This window comes from Physella acuta, unplaced genomic scaffold, assembly GCF_028476545.2.
Source record: "Physella acuta isolate Inbredline_101_S28 unplaced genomic scaffold, ASM2847654v3 ptg000680l, whole genome shotgun sequence".
Lineage (NCBI taxonomy): Eukaryota > Metazoa > Mollusca > Gastropoda > Physidae > Physella > Physella acuta.
Window position 1 is genome coordinate 123,680 of NW_026732199.1, and position 19,759 is coordinate 143,438.

The 19,759-nt window shown below is 42.0% G+C and overlaps 1 protein-coding gene across 4 annotated transcripts in view; it reads right to left on the reverse strand.

Annotated features, from left to right (window-relative positions):
* The window catches only part of LOC131949257 (anion exchange protein 3), a 70,600-nt gene that overhangs the window by 34,389 nt on the left and 16,452 nt on the right, over positions 1 to 19,759 (reverse strand). For 3 of the 4 annotated variants that reach the window (XM_059311072.1, XM_059311071.1, XM_059311069.1), the window contains exon 3: positions 3,332 to 3,495. The gene's annotated coding sequence lies outside the window, so the exon portion shown is untranslated. Of the gene's footprint in view, positions 1 to 3,331; positions 3,496 to 11,265; positions 11,396 to 19,759 lie in introns of those variants that run through there. The other variant, XM_059311070.1, reaches the window with a different exon arrangement.

Below are 19,759 nucleotides of genomic sequence, written 5' to 3' on the forward strand. Positions count from 1 at the left end.
GGCTGGATCTGATGAGACGGCCAAGTATGGCTGTATACAAGACACATCGGTCTAAGGTTGGATCTGATGAGACGGCCAAGTATGGCTGTATACAAGACACATCGGTCTTAGGTTGGATCTGATTAGACGGCCAAGTATGGCTGTATACAAGACACATCGGTCTTAGGCTGGATCTGATGAGACGGGCGGCCAAGTATGGCTGTTTACAAGACACATCGGTCTTAGGCTGGATCTGATGAGACGGCCAAGTATGGCTGTTTACAAGACACATCGGTCTTAGGTTGGATCTGATGAGACGGGCGGCCAAGTATGGCTGTATACAAGACACATCGGTCTTAGGCTGGATCTGATGAGACGGCCAAGTATGGCTGTATACAAGACACATCGGTCTTAGGCTGGATCTGATGAGACGGCCAAGTATGGCTGTATACAAGACATCGGTCTTAGGTTGGATCTGATTAGACGGCCAAGTATGGCTGTATACAAGACACATCGGTCTTAGGCTGGATCTGATGAGACGGCCAAGTATGGCTGTATACAAGACACATCGGTCTAAGATTGGATCTGATTAGACGGCCAAGTATGGCTGTATGCAAGACACATCGGTCTTAGGTTGGATCTGATGAGACGGCCAAGTATGGCTGTATACAAGACACATCGGTCTTAGGTTGGATCCGATGAGACGGGCGGCCAAGTATGGCTGTATACAAGACACATCGGTCTAAGGTTGGATCTGATTTGACGGCCAAGTATGGCTGTATACAAGACACATCGGTCTTAGGCTGGATCTGATGAGACGGCCAAGTATGGCTGTATACAAGACACATCGGTCCTAGTTTGGATCTGATGAGACGGGCGGCCAAGTATGGCTGTATACAAGACACATCGGTCTAAGGTTGGATCTGATTAGACGGCCAAGTATGGCTGTATACAAGACACATCGGTCTTAGGCTGGATCTGATGAGACGGGCGGCCAAGTATGGCTGTTTACAAGACACATCGGTCTTAGGCTGGATCTGATGAGACGGCCAAGTATGGCTGTTTACAAGACACATCGGTCTTAGGTTGGATCTGATGAGACGGGCGGCCAAGTATGGCTGTATACAAGACACATCGGTCTTAGGTTGGATCTGATTAGACGGCCAAGTATGGCTGTATACAAGGCACATCGGTCTTAGGTTGGATCTGATTAGACGGCCAAGTATGGCTGTATACAAGACACATCGGTCTAAGGTTGGATCTGATTAGACGGCCAAGTATGGCTGTATACAAGACACATCGGTCTAAGGTTGGATCTGATGAGACGGGCGGCCAAGTATGGCTGTATACAAGACACATCGGTCTTAGGTTGGATCTGATGAGACGGCCAAGTATGGCTGTATACAAGACACATCGGTCTTAGGTTGGATCTGATGAGACGGGCGGCCAAGTATGGCTGTATACAAGACACATCGGTCTTAGGTTGGATCTGATGAGACGGCCAAGTATGGCTGTATACAAGACACATCGGTCTTAGGCTGGATCTGATGAGACGGCCAAGTATGGCTGTATACAAGACACATCGGTCTTAGGCTGGATCTGATGAGACGGCCAAGTATGGCTGTTTACAAGACACATCGGTCTTAGGTTGGATCTGATGAGACGGGCGGCCAAGTATGGCTGTATACAAGACACATCGGTCTTAGGTTGGATCTGATGAGACGGCCAAGTATGGCTGTATACAAGACCCATCGGTCTTAGGTTGGATATGATTAGACGGCCAAGTATGGCTGTATACAAGACACATCGGTCTAAGGCTGGATCTGATGAGACGGCCAAGTATGGCTGTATACAAGACACATCGGTCTTAGGCTGGATCTGATTAGACGGCCAAGTATGGATGTATACAAGACACATCGGTCTTAGGCTGGATCTGATGAGACGGCCAAGTATGGCTGTATACAAGACACATCGGTCTTAGGTTGGATCTGATGAGACGGCCAAGTATGGCTGTATACAAGACACATCGGTCTTAGGATGGATCTGATGAGACGGGCGGCCCAAGTATGGATGTAGTGTATACAAGTTGAATACAGCGGACCTATGGTGAGGCATGGCACTATTTACACTCCTCACAATTTATACCTTCAGTTGTAGCTGTGTTACGTCATGACGCGGTAACCACAGACTGTGGCGACACGATTTCGTCGATTCGGCTCCCACCAAAACAGGTCCAGGCTAACGAATCCTGTCGTCAATATGGCACCCAACAAGATATAGACAGAAGTATGTGCCATACTGTCGGAGGTCACTTCAGTCCAGAAGTCGTTGACCTGTTTGTCAGAGCCCTTTGTTTGTGGGGCGTTTTTCATCGGGGCTGTTTTGCGGGAGGCTATTTTCATCGGGGCTGTTTTGAGGGTGGTTATTTTTATCGAGACTGTTTTGAAAGTGGCTATTTTCATCGGGGCTGTTTTAAGGGATGCTATTTTTATCGCGGCTGTTTTTAGGGGGGGGGGCTATTTTTAATCGCGGCTGTTTTGAAGAGTCGTTTATGACGTAACTGTGTTGACACTCACATGCGCCCAATACGACGACTTTCTTAACCAATTAGCTGTGACCGCTAGTTCAGGAAATAAAAACATTTTCAGCCTTTATGGCCTTAACTGTATTATAAAGTGTTAACGGCGGAATTATTAGAGTGTATAATTCATTTGTCGTGGTGTGGATATGACGGAAATAATGACCACCTGCCCTATAATACTGAAGGTCTTGATCGGAAGTGGTTGAAGAATAAAATTAACACAGTGGGGGTGGGGAGCTTTTAAGAGACTGATTAAAACAAAGACAGTCATAAGCTCCTAAACCAGGCATCAATAGAGCCACAGTGGGGGGGGGGGGGGGCGCAGTGGGTGAAACCATCCAAGGGGGTGACACATCGACGAAACATGGCTAATTTTAATGAGAAAATCTGCTTATTATTTTTCTAGCTTTATTAAGGTATTTTTCGGCACCGAATGTCACCATACAGAATGGGGTTGACTACATGTTTTAGTATGGCATTTAATAAAATATGTACTCGTTGGCGGAGGGTGACACCTAGTTACGCCATTGCCCAGGCAGGAGTAAGCTGTACAGATATTACAAAGATGGATCGAAGATGATGAGTGAGTGAATACAGGAGTAGGTCAAGTGTACCTCAACTCCAGCTAAGCTGTACACATATTACAAAGATGGATCGAAGATGATGAGTGAGTGAATACAGGAGTAGGTCAAGTGTACCTCAACTCCAGCTAAGCTGTACAGATATTACAAAGATGAATCGCAGATGATGAGTGAGTAAATATGTACTTACAAGAAATTAGAATGAAGGATTAAAGTTGGGAAACTGTTTAGATGACATCGGCATGGTGTTGGCTGTAATGGATGTTCAATCACAGACAGATGGGAGCGTTTAAGCTATGTCTTGTCCCAAAATAGGTTGTAGTGGTTAATGATGTATTCCCGGAAACTCAGCATCTGTAAATAGAGGATGTACATCGTTATCTAGTGTCTCCGCTAAATTATCTGCTTGGTTAATGTCATTACATCTAGTGGTAATGTCATTACATCTAGTGGTAATGTCATTACATCTAGTGGTAATGTCATTACATCTAGTGGTAACAAAGTGTAAATAGAGGATGTACATCGTTATCTAGTGTCTCCGCTAAATTATCTGTTTGGTTAATGTCATTACATCTAGTGGTAATGTCATTACATCTAGTGGTAATGTCATTACATCTAGTGGTAATGTCATTACATCTAGTGGTAACAAAGTGTAAATAGAGGATGTACTGTGTACATCGTTATCTAGAGTTTCCGCTAAATTATCTGCTTGGTTAATGTCATTACATCTAGTGGTAATGTCATTACATCTAGTGGTAATGTCATTACATCTAGTGGTAATGTCATTACATCTAGTGGTAACAAAGTGTAAATAGAGGATGTACATCGTTATCTAGTGTCTCAGCTAAATTATCTGTTTGGTTAATGTCATTACATCTAGTGGTAATGTCATTACATCTAGTGGTAACAAAGTGCAAACAGGTTTCCATATCAATCTTATAAAACAAATTAACATCCTAGTAGTTCGTTAGCAAGTAGATAAAAAATGATGGACTTAAAAGTTAATGTAAGGAGTTTCTATTTCCTGACATTGTTGCAGTATCTTTGTGTTTTTGGACTGTGATTTTCTAATACCAACTACAACAAAAGTTATGTATATATGCACATGCTTTCTGTACTTTAACACCAATTATTCATCATCACCTCTAGAACTAAATAGTAAACCTTTACATTGTACCGTAGCCTTTAATCACCAGCTACATCAGTAACTAAACAAAAATAATTTGGTCTGACATAAAGCAATTACTAAATGACATTCGTAGACTGCTCAAAGTTTTCCTTCAATATTGCACGGTATGCCTGATTGTTGGCTGTGGCCCAAATTAAAACAACAGAAACCAAAATATCTTTTGATTATGCCCATCCAGGCGGTAACGAAAGCTACAAACATTTGAAAGTGAATTTACTAACCGCGCGTTTTAATCAGCTAGGTGCATTCTTAACGTTAACGGCCAAATAATCTGCTATCAAACAGAAATTTGAAATTTAAAAAAGGCCAAAGAGCTTGAGGGGTGTTGCGGTACAGTAAGGGATTTAGACACACCATTACTGGGCTAGAGGCAAGCAGCTGAGGTTGTTTTTAGAAATACGTACGATGCAGAGACAAACAATATGGGCATTCCAACACAGCTTAACTGTAAACACCCCTAACACAGCCCGGAAATACACCGAACGCACATCTGACATAGACCTAAAATACACTCAACGCAGATCTGACATAGCCCTAAAATACACTCAACGCATATCTGACATAGACCTAAAATACACTCAACGCAGATCTGACATAGACCTAAAATACACCCCGCTCACCCCCGACATAGACCTAAAATACACCCCACTCACCCCTGACCCACTTCTAGAAAATGTGACATGCAGTAGATGAGTGAAGACTAGCCAGACTGAGACAAGAAATTGCTCCATCAATCTCCAGTTACACGGTCGTGTGGTGTAAACGTGTTTAGGTACGACAAGCTGACAACAAGAGCTCATCATAGAATATAGTTTAGGGCCAATTACAGTCATTTATAGTGAAGCTTTATATAACAAGGGATAAGCGTACACTTGACATAAACTAAACTACAAACACGCCTAGACAACGAACCATCATGCGGACAGCTTCATCTGACTTTAGATAAAGAGATAAAATTACAGGAATTAACTACTAAGTGTTTTACTAGTATTCACTTAAATATATTTATTAATGAAGCAATCGTAGGCAGGCAACTAGACCAAAATCTTGAATTGAAGATGGACGGTGTTGGTTTACAATGGGCACATTAGCATGGCAGGGGTTAGGGCACGGATTAACAGATTAGCTGGACACAGTGGGCAGGGATAAGCTGGACAGATACCTAGCAACAGCTTAGTAGGGCAGGGATAAGCTGGACAGATACATAACAACAGCTTAGTGGGGCAGGGATTAGCTGGACAGATATAAACAACAGCTTAGTGGGGCAGGGATTAGCTGGACAGATATAAACAACAGCTTAGTGGGGCAGGGATAAGCTGGACAGATACCTAGCAACAGCTTAGTAGGGCAGGGATAAGCTGGACAGATACCTAGCAACAGCTTAGTGGGGCAGGGATAAGCTGGACAGATACCTAGAAACAGCTTAGTAGGGCAGGGATAAGCTGGACAGATACATAACAACAGCTTAGTGGGGCAGGGATAAGCTGGACAGATATAAACAACAGCTTAGTGGGGCAGGGATAAGCTGGACAGATACCTAACAACAGCTTAGTGGGGCAGGGATTAGCTGGACAGATACATAACAACAGCTTAGTGGGGCAGGGATAAGCTGGACAGATATAAACAACAGCTTAGTGGGGCAGGGATAAGCTGGACAGATACCTAACAACAGCTTAGTGGGGCAGGGATTAGCTGGACAGATATAAACAACAGCTTAGTGGGGCAGGGATTAGCTGGACAGATATAAACAACAGCTTAGTGGGGCAGGGATAAGCTGGACAGATATAAACAACAGCTTAGTGGGGCAGGGATAAGCTGGACAGATATAAACAACAGCTTAGTGGGGCAGGGATGCGTTGGGTGATTTAACGGGGCACGTAACTAATCCAATATTTGCCTCCACATAATAGGAGATGCATTGTGTAAACATCAAAAAACAACTATTGATATAACCAACAAAAAGGGCTAAAGGTAGTCACTCACAGTTTGGGTTTGGCTTTATCCTACCCATTAGCACAAAAACTATGGCTACCCACAAGCACAAAAACTATGGCTACCCACAAGCACAAAAAATATGGCTACCCACAAGCACAAAAACTATGGCTACCCACAAGCACAAAAAATATGGCTACCCACAAGCACAAAAACTATGGCTACCCACAAGCACAAAAACTATGGCTACCCACAAGCACAAAAAATATGGCTACCCACAAGCACAAAAACTATGGCTACCCACAAGCACAAAAACTATGGCTACCCACAAGCACAAAAACTATGGCTACCCACAAGAACAAACACTATGGCTACCCACAAGCACAAAAACTATGGCTATCCACAAGCACAAAAACTATGGCTACCCACAAGCACAAAAACTATGGCTACCCACAAGCACAAAAACTATGGCTACCCACAAGCACAAAAACTATGGCTACCCACAAGCACAAAAACTATGGCTACCCACAAGCACAAAAACTATGGCTACCCACAAGCACAAAAACTATGGCTACCCACAAGCACAAAAACTATGGCTACCCACAAGCACAAAAACTATGGCTACCCACAAGCACAAAAACTATGGCTACCCACAAGCACAAAAACTATGGCTACCCACAAGCACAAAAACTATGGCTTACCACAAGCACAAAAACTGTGGCTATCCACAAGTATATAATATAACAGAAAGCCGGCATACCCACAAAGCACACAAGTTATGGCTACCCAACATGACAGTGCTATCACTAATGAATACCCGATGAATTACCGCTCAACAGAGGACGCCCTAGAAAGCCACAAGGACTAAGAGCACCTAACATGTAATTATGTCGAGTGTAGTCAGGTAGACAATGGAACAAGACCAGTTGGCCCATGTCCAGCGTATCTACCCAACTCGTGTTTACTTGTATGGCTCCATGCTATTCTTTATCTAACAAAGACATACACACAGATGTTTTGATTATCCATTATCTTCTCTATCCCCACACCTCAACGCTGAATATAGTCCATAACTATGAGGCTACAAACTAAATTTGACGCTGCGCAGGATGAAACGTCAGACACTGCATAGACTGTCTGTGACAGGTTTAACTCATTTAGTCAATGCCCCGACAGTAGCTAGAGGGTTAAGTGAGATATCAAAAAAAGAATATATCTAAGTCAAAGTTATATAACACGTGATCTCTCCCAACATCTCTTCCATCCTCCCTTATCAACATGCAAACAGCCGTTACATGACGGTGTATGTATGTTGTTTGTCATCTCCCTTATCAACATGCAAACAGTCGTTACATGACAGTGTATGTATGTTGTTTGTCATCTTTCCCAACATCTCTACCATGCTAAAGCTCCCTTATCAACATGCAAACAGTCGTTACCTGACAGTGTATGTATGTTTTTTTTATCATCTCCTTTATCAACATGCAAACAGTCGTTACATGACAGTGTATGTATGTTTTTTTTTATCATCTCCTTTATCAACATGCAAACAGTCGTTACATGACAGTGTATGTATGTTGTTTGTCATCTCCCTTATCAACATGCAAACAGTCGTTACATGACAGTGTATGTATGTTGTTTGTTATCTCCCTTATCAACATGCAAACAGTCGTTACATGACAGTGTATGTATGTTGTTTGTCATCTACCTTATCAACATGCAAACAGTCGTTAGATGACAGTGTATGTATGTTGTTTGTCATCTTCCTTATCAACATGCAAACCGTCGTTACATGACAGTGTATGTATGTTGTTTGTCATCTTCCTTATCAACATGCAAACAGTCGTTACATGACAGTGTATGTATGTTGTTTGTCATCTCCCTTATCAACATGCAAACAGTCGTTACGTGACAGTGTATGTATGTTGTTTGTCATCTCCCTTATCAACATGCAAACAGTCGTTACGTGACAGTGTATGTATGTTGTTTGTCATCTCCCTTATCAACATGCAAACAGTCGTTACATGACGGTGTATGTATGTTGTTTGTCATCTCCTTTATCAACATGCAAACAGTCGTTACATGCAAGTGTATGTATGTTGTTTGTCATCTCCTTTATCAACATGCAAACAGTCGTTACATGACGGTGTATGTATGTTGTTTGTCATCTCCTTTAACAACATGCAAGCAGTCGTTACATGACGGTGTATGTATGTTGTTTGTCATCTCCTTTATCAACATGCAAACAGTCGTTACATGACGGTGTATGTATGTTGTTTGTCATCTCCCTTATCAACATGCAAACAGTCGTTACATGACGGTGTATGTATGTTGTTTATCATCTCCCTTATCAACATGCAAACAGTCGTTACATGACGGTGTATGTATGTTGTTTGTCATCTCCCTTATCAACATGCAAGCAGTCGTTACATGACGGTGTATGTATGTTGTTTGTCATCTCCCTTATCAACATGCAAACAGTCGTTACATGACAGTGTATGTATGTTGTTTGTCATCTCCCTTATCAACATGCAAACAGTCGTTAGATGACAGTGTATGTATGTTGTTTGTCATCTCCCTTATCAACATGCAAACAGTCGTTAGATGACAGTGTATGTATGTTGTTTGTCATCTCCCTTATCAACATGCAAACAGTCGTTACATGACAGTGTATGTATGTTGTTTGTCATCTCCCTTATCAACATGCAAACAGTCGTTAGATGACAGTGTATGTATGTTGTTTGTCATCTCCTTTATCAACATGCAAACAGTCGTTACATGACGGTGTATGTATGTTGTTTGTCATCTCCCTTATCAACATGCAAACAGTCGTTACATGACAGTGTATGTATGTTGTTTGTCATCTCCCTTATCAACATGCAAACAGTCGTTAGATGACAGTGTATGTATGTTGTTTGTCATCTCCCTTATCAACATGCAAACAGTCGTTACATGACAGTGTATGTATGTTGTTTGTCATCTCTCTTATCAACATGCAAACAGTCGTTACATGACGGTGTATGTATGTTGTTTGTCATCTCCCTTATCAACATGCAAGCAGTCGTTACATGACAGTGTATGTATGTTGTTTGTCATCTCCCTTATCAACATGCAAACAGTCGTTACATGACAGTGTATGTATGTTGTTTGTCATCTCTCTTATCAACATGCAAACAGTCGTTACATGACAGTGTATGTATGTTGTTTGTCATCTCCCTTATCAACATGCAAACAGTCGTTACATAACGGTGTATGTATGTTGTTTGTCATCTCTCTTATCAACATGCAAACAGTCGTTACATGACAGTGTATGTATGTTGTTTGTCATCTCCCTTATCAACATGCAAACAGTCGTTACATGACAGTGTATGTATGTTGTTTGTCATCTCCCTTATCAACATGCAAACAGTCGTTACATGACAGTGTATGTATGTTGTTTGTCATCTCCCTTATCAACATGCAAACAGTCGTTACATGACAGTGTATGTATGTTGTTTGTCGTCTCCTTTATCAACATGCAAACAGTCGTTACATGACGGTGTATGTATGTTGTTTGTCATCTCCCTTATCAACATGCAAACAGTCGTTACATGACAGTGTATGTATGTTGTTTGTCATCTCTCCCAACATCTCTACCATGCTAAAGCTCCCTGATCAACATGCAAACAGTCGTAACATATTTGATATGTGTGGCCTAAGACAAGCGCCTGTCATGTAATAAGTTATCCTCATGGCATGTCATGATGGCTTATAAATAGAAACAGAAGTAAAAAAACGCATGTGTCGAGGGTAAAACTGTGTAAAAATAAATGCTGCTATTTACTGGTTTAATGTGGGATGTGGTTTAAAATGTTATATAACACACTCACATCAGCTGGTCAGATATTTTATATCAGTTGTGTAACAAACATCAGCTGGTCTGATATTTTATATCATCTGGTCAGATATTTTATACAGCCTGTGTAATAATGTTTTGTAACATACTAAAATCAACTGGTCAGATATTTTATACAGCCTCTCTATTGTTTTGTAACAAACTTAAATCAACTGGTCAGATATTTTATACAGCCTGTGTAATGTTTTGTAACATACTAAAATCAACTGGTCAGATATTTTATACAGCCTGTGTAATGTTTTGTAACAAACTTAAATCAACTGGTCAGATATTTTATACAGACTGTGTAATGTTTTGTAACAAACTTGGTTCAACTGGTCGCATATCTTATACAGCCTATGTAACACGAGAAACGACTTGTGCCCACACCACATAGCCGTGTACAGTAGCTCCTCTATACACGGATGCTACATCCGATAGTTATCTACCTGCCCTTAGCGCCGTGGCAGCCATACTTTGACCGAGTGACTTAAAAAACCCAGCTAGTAGTAAAAACTTAACAGACCGGAAATCTAATAATGTAGCATACAAATGTTCGACCTAAAAACTGAAGAGATTACATTACGCCCAACAGGAAGTCAACTGATGGTGTTACAGACTAGATCAGTTATACTCGATACGGGTGGTTGGTTCGCCTTCTTAACAGTACAACACTCGCGTAGTTACATCGTAGAATACAGCATACCGACGGAAATATAAAAAATCAAGAACACTTTCGATTTTTCGTAGACTGTCAATGTCTTTAGACTTTTCTTGCTGATAAGTTGGACAAGCTGGCCATAGTGCCCAACTGGTTGATGGAGTTAAGTTGCTGCACCATACTTTGGTAACACTAGACGACAAGTGCTCTACGTAAAACAAAATTCGTTTGTCATAATACTACAGTGTCCTGCACTCTAGTAGTATACGCAGTAAACAGTCCCTTGATATCGAGGACACAGAAACCCCAAACGTCTATTTCTCTATCCTATGACGACATCCCCTAATGCGTGCAATCAACACGTAGGCTACTACATAAAACTGGTCTAACAACGTATCCACTATGAATCAGCGGTCGATCACAATGAGCACTAAAGGGGATAGAGAAGTGCTAGATGAAATAAATTACCTGTCACAAAGAAGACATCGTCCTTGTAATTAGGTTGAGATTTTGGTGGTAGAGAATCTAACACGCCTGCTTGAGATTACGTATCACACTTCTACCACTAGCGGCAACTCGTGATAATGCATTGATTAGACAAATCTATGATAAACACGCACTATTTTTAGCCGCGACTTTTATATCTAGCAAAAGAAAACAGACATAACGAGACACTCATACGCGACCCATTACACAATCACTGACACGCTATATTACAATGGTATTTGTCTTCGATACCAAAAAAATATGGTCCTATTTGATAAAAGCGGAAAGTGTATTCTAAAGTAGGCGTTTCTGTAGAGATATGCGAGCAACAGGCTCACTTCTCGTAATTTATGACGCTTATCTTGAAGATCTACCTCTCACATTTGGAGAAATGCCAGAATATTAGAACAAACTGAAAAGATCGATTGAACTTTATACAGCCTTGGTTTATGACCATTAGCAAGAAAACTAGAGAATAGTTCGCTAAACCACTGGGATTCTACCTCAAGTTACCTTTTGTCTTTACTTATCTATACCACGTTTTAACCTTGCTACAATAACTCTACGGGTTATCGAAGTAGTAGGATAACAGCCACAATGTAAGATTATAAGGGTGACAGCCACAATGTAAGATTATAAGGGTGACAGCCACAATGTAAGATTATAGGGGTGACAGTCACCCTGTGAGATAATAAGGGTGACAGCTACATTATAAGATTATATGTGTGACAGCCACAATGTAAGATTATAAGGGTGACAGTCACACTGAGATTATAAGGGTGACAGCCACAATGTAAGATTATAAGGGTGACAGTCACCCTGTAAGATTATAAGGGTGACAGTCACCCTGTGAGATTAGAAGGGTGACAGTTACATTATAAGATTATAAGGGTGACAGTTACCCTGTGACATTATAAGGGTGACAGCCACAGTGTGAGATTATAAGGGTGACAGTCACACTGTGACATTATAGGGGTGACAGCTAAATTATAAAATTATAAGAGTGACAGCCACACTGTGAGATTATAAGGGTGACAGCCACAATGTAAGATTATAAGGGTGACAGTCACACTGTGACATTATAGGGGTGACAGCCACAATGTAAGATTATAAGGGTGACAGCCACAATGTAAGATTATAAGGTTGACAGCCACTGTGTAAGATTATAAGGGTGACAGCCACTGTGTAAGATTATAAGGGTGACAGCCACTGTGTAAGATTATAAGGGTGACAGCCACAATGTAAGATTATAATGGTGACAGCCACTGTGTAAGATTATAAGGGTGACAGCCACAATGTAAGATTATAAGGGTGACAGCCACTGTGAGATTATAAGGGTGACAGCCACAATGTAAGATTATAAGGGTGACAGCCACTGTGTAAGATTATAAGGGTGACAGTCACACTGAGATTATAAGGGTGACAGCCACAATGTAAGATTATAAGGGTGACAGTCACCCTGTAAGATTATAAGGGTGACAGTCACCCTGTAAGATTATAAGGGTGACAGCCACAATGTAAGATTATAAGGGTGACAGCCACCCTGTAAGATTATAAGGGTGACAGTCACCCTGTAAGATTATAAGGGTGACAGTCACCCTGTGAGATTAGAAGGGTGACAGTTACATTATAAGATTATAAGGGTGACAGTTACCCTGTGAGATTATAAGGGTGACAGCCACAGTGTGAGATTATAAGGGTGACAGTCACACTGTGACATTATAGGGGTGACAGCTAAATTATAAAATTATAAGAGTGACAGCCACACTGTGAGATTATAAGGGTGACAGCCACACTGTAAGATTATAAGGGTGACAGCCACTGTGTAAGATTATAAGGGTGACAGCCACTGTGTAAGATTATAAGGGTGACAGCCACAATGTAAGATTATAAGGGTGACAGCCACTGTGTAAGATTATAAGGGTGACAGCCACAATGTAAGATTATAAGGGTGACAGCCACAATGTAAGATTATAAGGGTGACAGCCACAATGTAAGATTATAAGGGTGACAGCCACAATGTAAGATTATAAGGGTGACAGCCACAATGTAAGATTATAAGGGTGACAGCCACAATGTAAGATTATAAGGGTGACAGCCACAATGTAAGATTATAAGGGTGACAGCCACAATGTAAGATTATAAGGTTGACAGCCACTGTGTAAGATTATAAGGGTGACAGCCACTGTGTAAGATTATAAGGGTGACAGCCACTGTGTAAGATTATAAGGGTGACAGCCACAATGTAAGATTATAATGGTGACAGCCACTGTGTAAGATTATAAGGGTGACAGCCACAATGTAAGATTATAAGGGTGACAGCCACTGTGAGATTATAAGGGTGACAGCCACAATGTAAGATTATAAGGGTGACAGCCACTGTGTAAGATTATAAGGGTGACAGTCACACTGAGATTATAAGGGTGACAGCCACAATGTAAGATTATAAGGGTGACAGTCACCCTGTAAGATTATAAGGGTGACAGTCACCCTGTGAGATTAGAAGGGTGACAGTTACATTATAAGATTATAAGGGTGACAGTTACCCTGTGACATTATAAGGGTGACAGCCACAATGTAAGATTATAAGGGTGACAGCCACTGTGTAAGATTATAAGGGTGACAGCCACACTGTGAGATTATAAGGGTGACAGCCACAATGCAAGCCGAGCAGGCAACAATGCAATATTATTAGTCCAAACAGGCAACAATGCAAACTGTGTACACATGTTACGTGAATGATATAACGGTTAATAATAACTCATTTCAATATTCTGTACTTACATAACTATCAAGGGAATTGTTTTTAACAGAAACAAAGTTCATAAGAGTTAGAATGTTTATAAGACAAGCCCTGAACCTGAACAACAGTGCTGTGGGATTACAGAAGGATCAAATTACAACAGTGCTAGAATGGTCAGAGGACAACAGTACCAAAATGGTCAGATTACAACAGTTCTAGAATGGCCAGATTACAACCAGTGACTGGGTATTTCCAAAAAAAATTGACAAGAAAACAGTAGTGACGTCACGGCGTCGTGTTTGATGGCAAACATCACACTTCCTGTTTGGGTCCACGAGCTAGTTGGCGCAACGTCTCCACAACAAAACTCCTTACTTGCACTTGTACTAATGATGGCAAATATATTTAGTTTGTTGTATTTCGCTGTATTAATATTCTATGCTAGATTGTAATATTAACATAGGTAGATGTTAAATAATTTTAAACACACTCCCTATGTAATGCCGAACAGTTATCATGTACATAGGGTATGCTAAACATTTAGGGATTATCAAGTTTGGTGTAAACACCTAGGGATTATCAGGTTTGATAAACATCCAGGGATTATCAGATTGTGTATTATTTAGGGATCATCAACGATATAAGTAATGTAATTAACATAATATGCTTGTAATTGTAATGAAGCCAACTTAGGCTATTATGCAATTAAGTGTGTATTATGTAGACGTTAATTCATCTAGACATATGATATCGGATCTCTAGTAATGTGAAACGTAATGGGAAAATACCTTAATACAAATTTATATGATAATTACACAAACGTCATCAGTCAAGAGGTAATAACCACCATTTTTTTTTAACAAAGTATCCCTCGAACAACACATTCTTTTGGAACTTTTTTTTTTTACAACTTGTCAAAACAAATCTGACCATCCTTTGTTTAGAGAGAGCGGGGAAAAATATTTGTGATGGTAATTTAAAAAAAACGTGTGCCTTTTCTTGCGTTAGTTGCTATTTACTCGGCTTGAGCCTTTTGTCGAGATGACAGGTCTAATAGGATGGCCTCGGTGGCACGTTGTACACTAAATGGGCGTCACAGGTATGTCAAGGACAAGCTGTCAGCATCTACTACATTCTAGTCGATACATTCTTCAATTACTTTTTTAAATACTTTCAAGATATCATAGGTGGCAACGATGCTAGTGCAGTAATGGAAGGTGCTGATGGACGGATAACGACGAGCTGGGAAGAATGTGCTTGGTGTGGTAAACAAAGAATTCAGGTGTTGACATGTGGGAAACATCTATCATAAGGTAGTGATAAGGTAGTGGACACATTCCGCGCTGGACATCCATCATAACCAGCCTCTTGATAAGGTAGTGGACACATTCCGCGCTGGACATCCATCATAACCAGCCTCTTGATAAGGTAGTGGACACATTCCGCGCTGGACATCCATCATGACCAGTCTCTTGATAAGGTAGTGGACACATTCAGTGCTGGACATCCATCATAACCAGCCTCTTGATAAGGTAGTGGACACATTCCATGCTGGACATCCATCATAACCAGCCTCTTGATAAGGTAGTGGACACATTCCGCGCTGGACATCCATCATGACCAGCCTCTGGATAAGGTAGTGGACACATTCCATGCTGGACATCCATCATAACCAGCCTGGACTATTGGCCAACACCTGCTAGATACAGGACTCACTGACCTGTATGACGCTGTAGTGGACAGGTTTACCTGGAGTAAGACAGAAAATGATGACTCGGCTATTTCTCGTTTGTAATGTCATGGTCACAATTAGCCTAGGACTGGGTTCAGTGTAGCGAGAGCATTAGCCTGGGGTAGGTCGTTAGTGTATATGATCCTCAAGGATGTTAGCATCTCATTAAACAGAGGCGTCAGTGTATCATTAACCTGAGGAAGGTCCGTGTATCATTAACCTGAGAAAGGTCCGTGTATCATTAACCTGAGAAAGGTCCGTGTTTCATTAACCTGAGGAAGGTCCGTGTATCATTAACCTGAGGAAGGTCCGTGTATCATTAACCTGAGAAAGGTCCGTGTATCATTAACCTGAGAAAGGTCCGTGTTTCATTAACCTGAGGAAGGTCCGGGTATCATTAACCTGAGGAAGGTCCGTGTATCATTAACCTGAGGAAGGTCCGGGTATCATTAACCTGAGGTCCGTGTATCATTAACCTAAGGAAGGTCCGTGTATCATTAACCTGAGGAAGGTCCGTGTATCATTAACCTGAGGAAGGTCCGGGTATCATTAACCTGAGGAAGGTCCGGGTATCATTAACCTGAGGAAGGTCCGTGTATCATTAACCTGAGGAAGGTCCGTGTATCATTAACCTTAGGAAGGTCCGTGTATCATTAACCTCAGATCCGTGTATCATTAACCTGAGGAAGGTCCGTGTATCATTAACCTTAGGAAGGTCCGTGTATCATTAACCTCAGATCCGTGTATCATTAACCTCAGGTCCGTGTATCATTAACCTGAGGAAGGTCCGTGTATCATTAACCTCAGGTCCGTGTATCATTAACCTGAGAAAGCGCCGTGAATCATTAACTTTATAGACGGGCAATCAATACATGCACGAGTGCAGAAGACAATATGTGACGCCCTTAAGTCAAACAGCTTATCAATGTTCCCACTGTGTGTGAAGGGAGAATCAGATCAATACGTGCTATTCACAGATCATTATTGAACCAAGGACATTGTAATGGCGGACAGCTTTCACCTTTAGACTTCACATCTACCGATAGAAACTTTACCTGATAAACTAATCCGCCCAACATAGTCACATAATCTAGAAGTGTCTAGTCACACAATCTAGAAGTGTCAAGTCACTCATTCTAGAAAGTGTTAAGTCACACAGTTAAATGTTTAGTAGATGACAGCATTTTGCCAACCTTTGTAACAAGTTTATCAACATGATGAGATGAGCGACATCATGTTAAAACTATTGATCTTCTAAAACCCAATACAGTGATCAGACAAAGTTCACCTTCTCTGAGGATACGTGACACATTGCGTCAATATGTGAATGGTACTACTAATGAATTATGATAACCCTGCGTGTTTCCCTATGCCCCCCCCCCCCCACTCCGTTTTCTGTTTAAACATACATTGGTTCATAGTGACATTCAACTGTCAAATTTCACACGCGGGGTCATGAGACTTGACCTAGACTGTACAAACTTGACATTAAGCAGATGGGACAAGCCTTCTAAGTACTGGTAGTGAATCAATATCTGGATCGTTTGTACTGAGATCAACTCCAAATATTTGCACTAGAGATCGTATGGCACCAACAACGTTTCACCAAATCAACTGCAATGATCCCTGCCTCATATCTAACTCAATGTCCACTTAGTAAACACAAAAGGATCAAGTAGGACCTATGATGTCGATGAAGAAAGGTGTAAATGTCTATTTTAAGACGCCGTTCATGCCTGTACATAATACATCTGAGCTCGCGTGGGGTTTCACTAATACGATTAGCCCAATTAACATACGGTGACCTGTTGATTCACATTCCACTTGACATGCGCATGGAGATCTTGTCCAAACAAGTGGGGGGGGGGGGGGCGCACTAAAACAGATATTTGTACAGGCTACAGTCAGACACTGTCAAGATGGCAATAGAAATGTTTTGGTGGGAAATAAACTTTGCCAGATTTTTAAAGCAGATATAACCATCTATTAAACGCCATGCTCCATTGGATAGTGTAAAAGACAAATATTTATTAGGCTATTTAGCTTGCGTCTTAAACTTTAACAGATATAAACGTTTTCTCTAAATAGTTTCTAATTTATTTTCCACTAAGACGACGCTTAAATTAACGTCTGTGAGAGTTCGGTTATCACATGACGAGTTAAACCGTCAAAACAGCGTGTAGCCGGCAAGCGACGTCACAGAGAGGGGGGGGGGGGGGGGTTATAAGGTAACGCCTGTCAGACATCATATTAAAAGTATGTCGTTTACAGCGGAAACAAAGTCTGGTTCATGTCTAAACAAATTGTCTACGTCAAATACACTGTTACTGGGGACACCATCCTAAGAAAGATTGAGAGCTTGATGGACACTTAAGTGTAATGTTTATTCTAGTTGACACATGCAGTGGCGTTACTAGGTCGGGTCAATAAAGCATTTTCGGTTTGGTGCCAACCCTCTCTTCCTACTAATTTCTTGTATTAACTAGACAAAACATAATTTGGCAGTAGATGTTACAACTTTTCGTCGTGATTTCATCCCATATATGGTGTCACCGGTGCAGACGCACCCCCCGCCCCAACTCGTGCCGCCACTGGATTCTTGTAATGACGAGAATACATAATTGTGTGATACATAACGAGATAGCTTAATAATGTGAGTGTTGTGATTGTTCTGAATGTAATTGTTATGATGAAGAAAAAAAATTGTTTTTGCAATACCTTAAGTCGGCAGAGAGTTGGCTTAATACATTGTCAGAAAGCGAATACCGCGGCCTTTAACATATATAAGGCTGCAAACGCTGCATGGTGTCCAGAGTCACCACAATAAGTTTAAGCTGAGTCTTCTAGCATCGAACCAGAGGCTCAACGGTAGGAAACACCCGACCAGAGGGTCAACGGTAGGAAACACCCGACCAGAGGGTCAACGGTAGGAAACACCCGACCAGAGGCTCAACGGTAGGAAACACCCGACCAGAGGGTCAACGGTAGGACTGCAAACACCCGAACAGAGGGTCAACTGTAGGACCCCAAAAACCCGAACAGAGGGTCAACTGTAGGAAACACCCGACCAGAGGGTCAACGGTAGGAAACACCCGACCAGAGGCTCAACGGTAGGAAACACCCGACCAGAGGGTCAACTGTAGGAAACACCCGACCAGAGGGTCAACGGTAGGACTGCAAACACCCGAACAGAGAGTCAACTGTAGGACCCCAAAAACCCAAACAGAGGGTCAACTGTAGGACCCCAAAAACCCGACCAGAGGGTCAACTGTAGGAAACACCCGACCAGAGGGTCAACTGTAGGAAACACCCGACCAGAGGCTCAACGGTAGGAAACACCCGACCAGAGGGTCAACGGTAGGAAACACCCGACCAGAGGGTCAACGGTAGGAAACACCCGACCAGAGGGTCAACGGTAGGAAACACCCGACCAGAGGCTCAACGGTAGGAAACACCCGACCAGAGGGTCAACTGTAGGAAACACCCGACCAGAGGGTCAACGGTAGGACTGCAAACACCCGAACAGAGAGTCAACTGTAGGACCCCAAAAACCCGAACAGAGGGTCAACTGTAGGACCCCAAAAACCCGACCAGAGGGTCAACTGTAGGAAACACCCGACCAGAGGGTCAACTGTAGGAAACACCCGACCAGAGGGTCAACTGTAGGAAACACCCGACCAGAGGGTCAACTGTAGGAAACACCCGACCAGAGGGTCAACTGTAGGAAACACCCGACCAGAGGGTCAACTGTAGGAAACACCCGACCAGAGGGTCAACTGTAGGAAACACCCGGCCAGAGGGTCAACTGTAGGAAACACCCGACCAGAGGGTCAACTGTAGGAAACACCCGACCAGAGGGTCAACTGTAGGAAACACCCGACCAGAGGGTCAACTGTAGGAAACCCCCGACCAGAGGGTCAACTGTAGGAAACACCCGACCAGAGGGTCAACTGTAGGAAACACCCGACCAGAGGGTCAACTGTAGGAAACACCCGACCAGA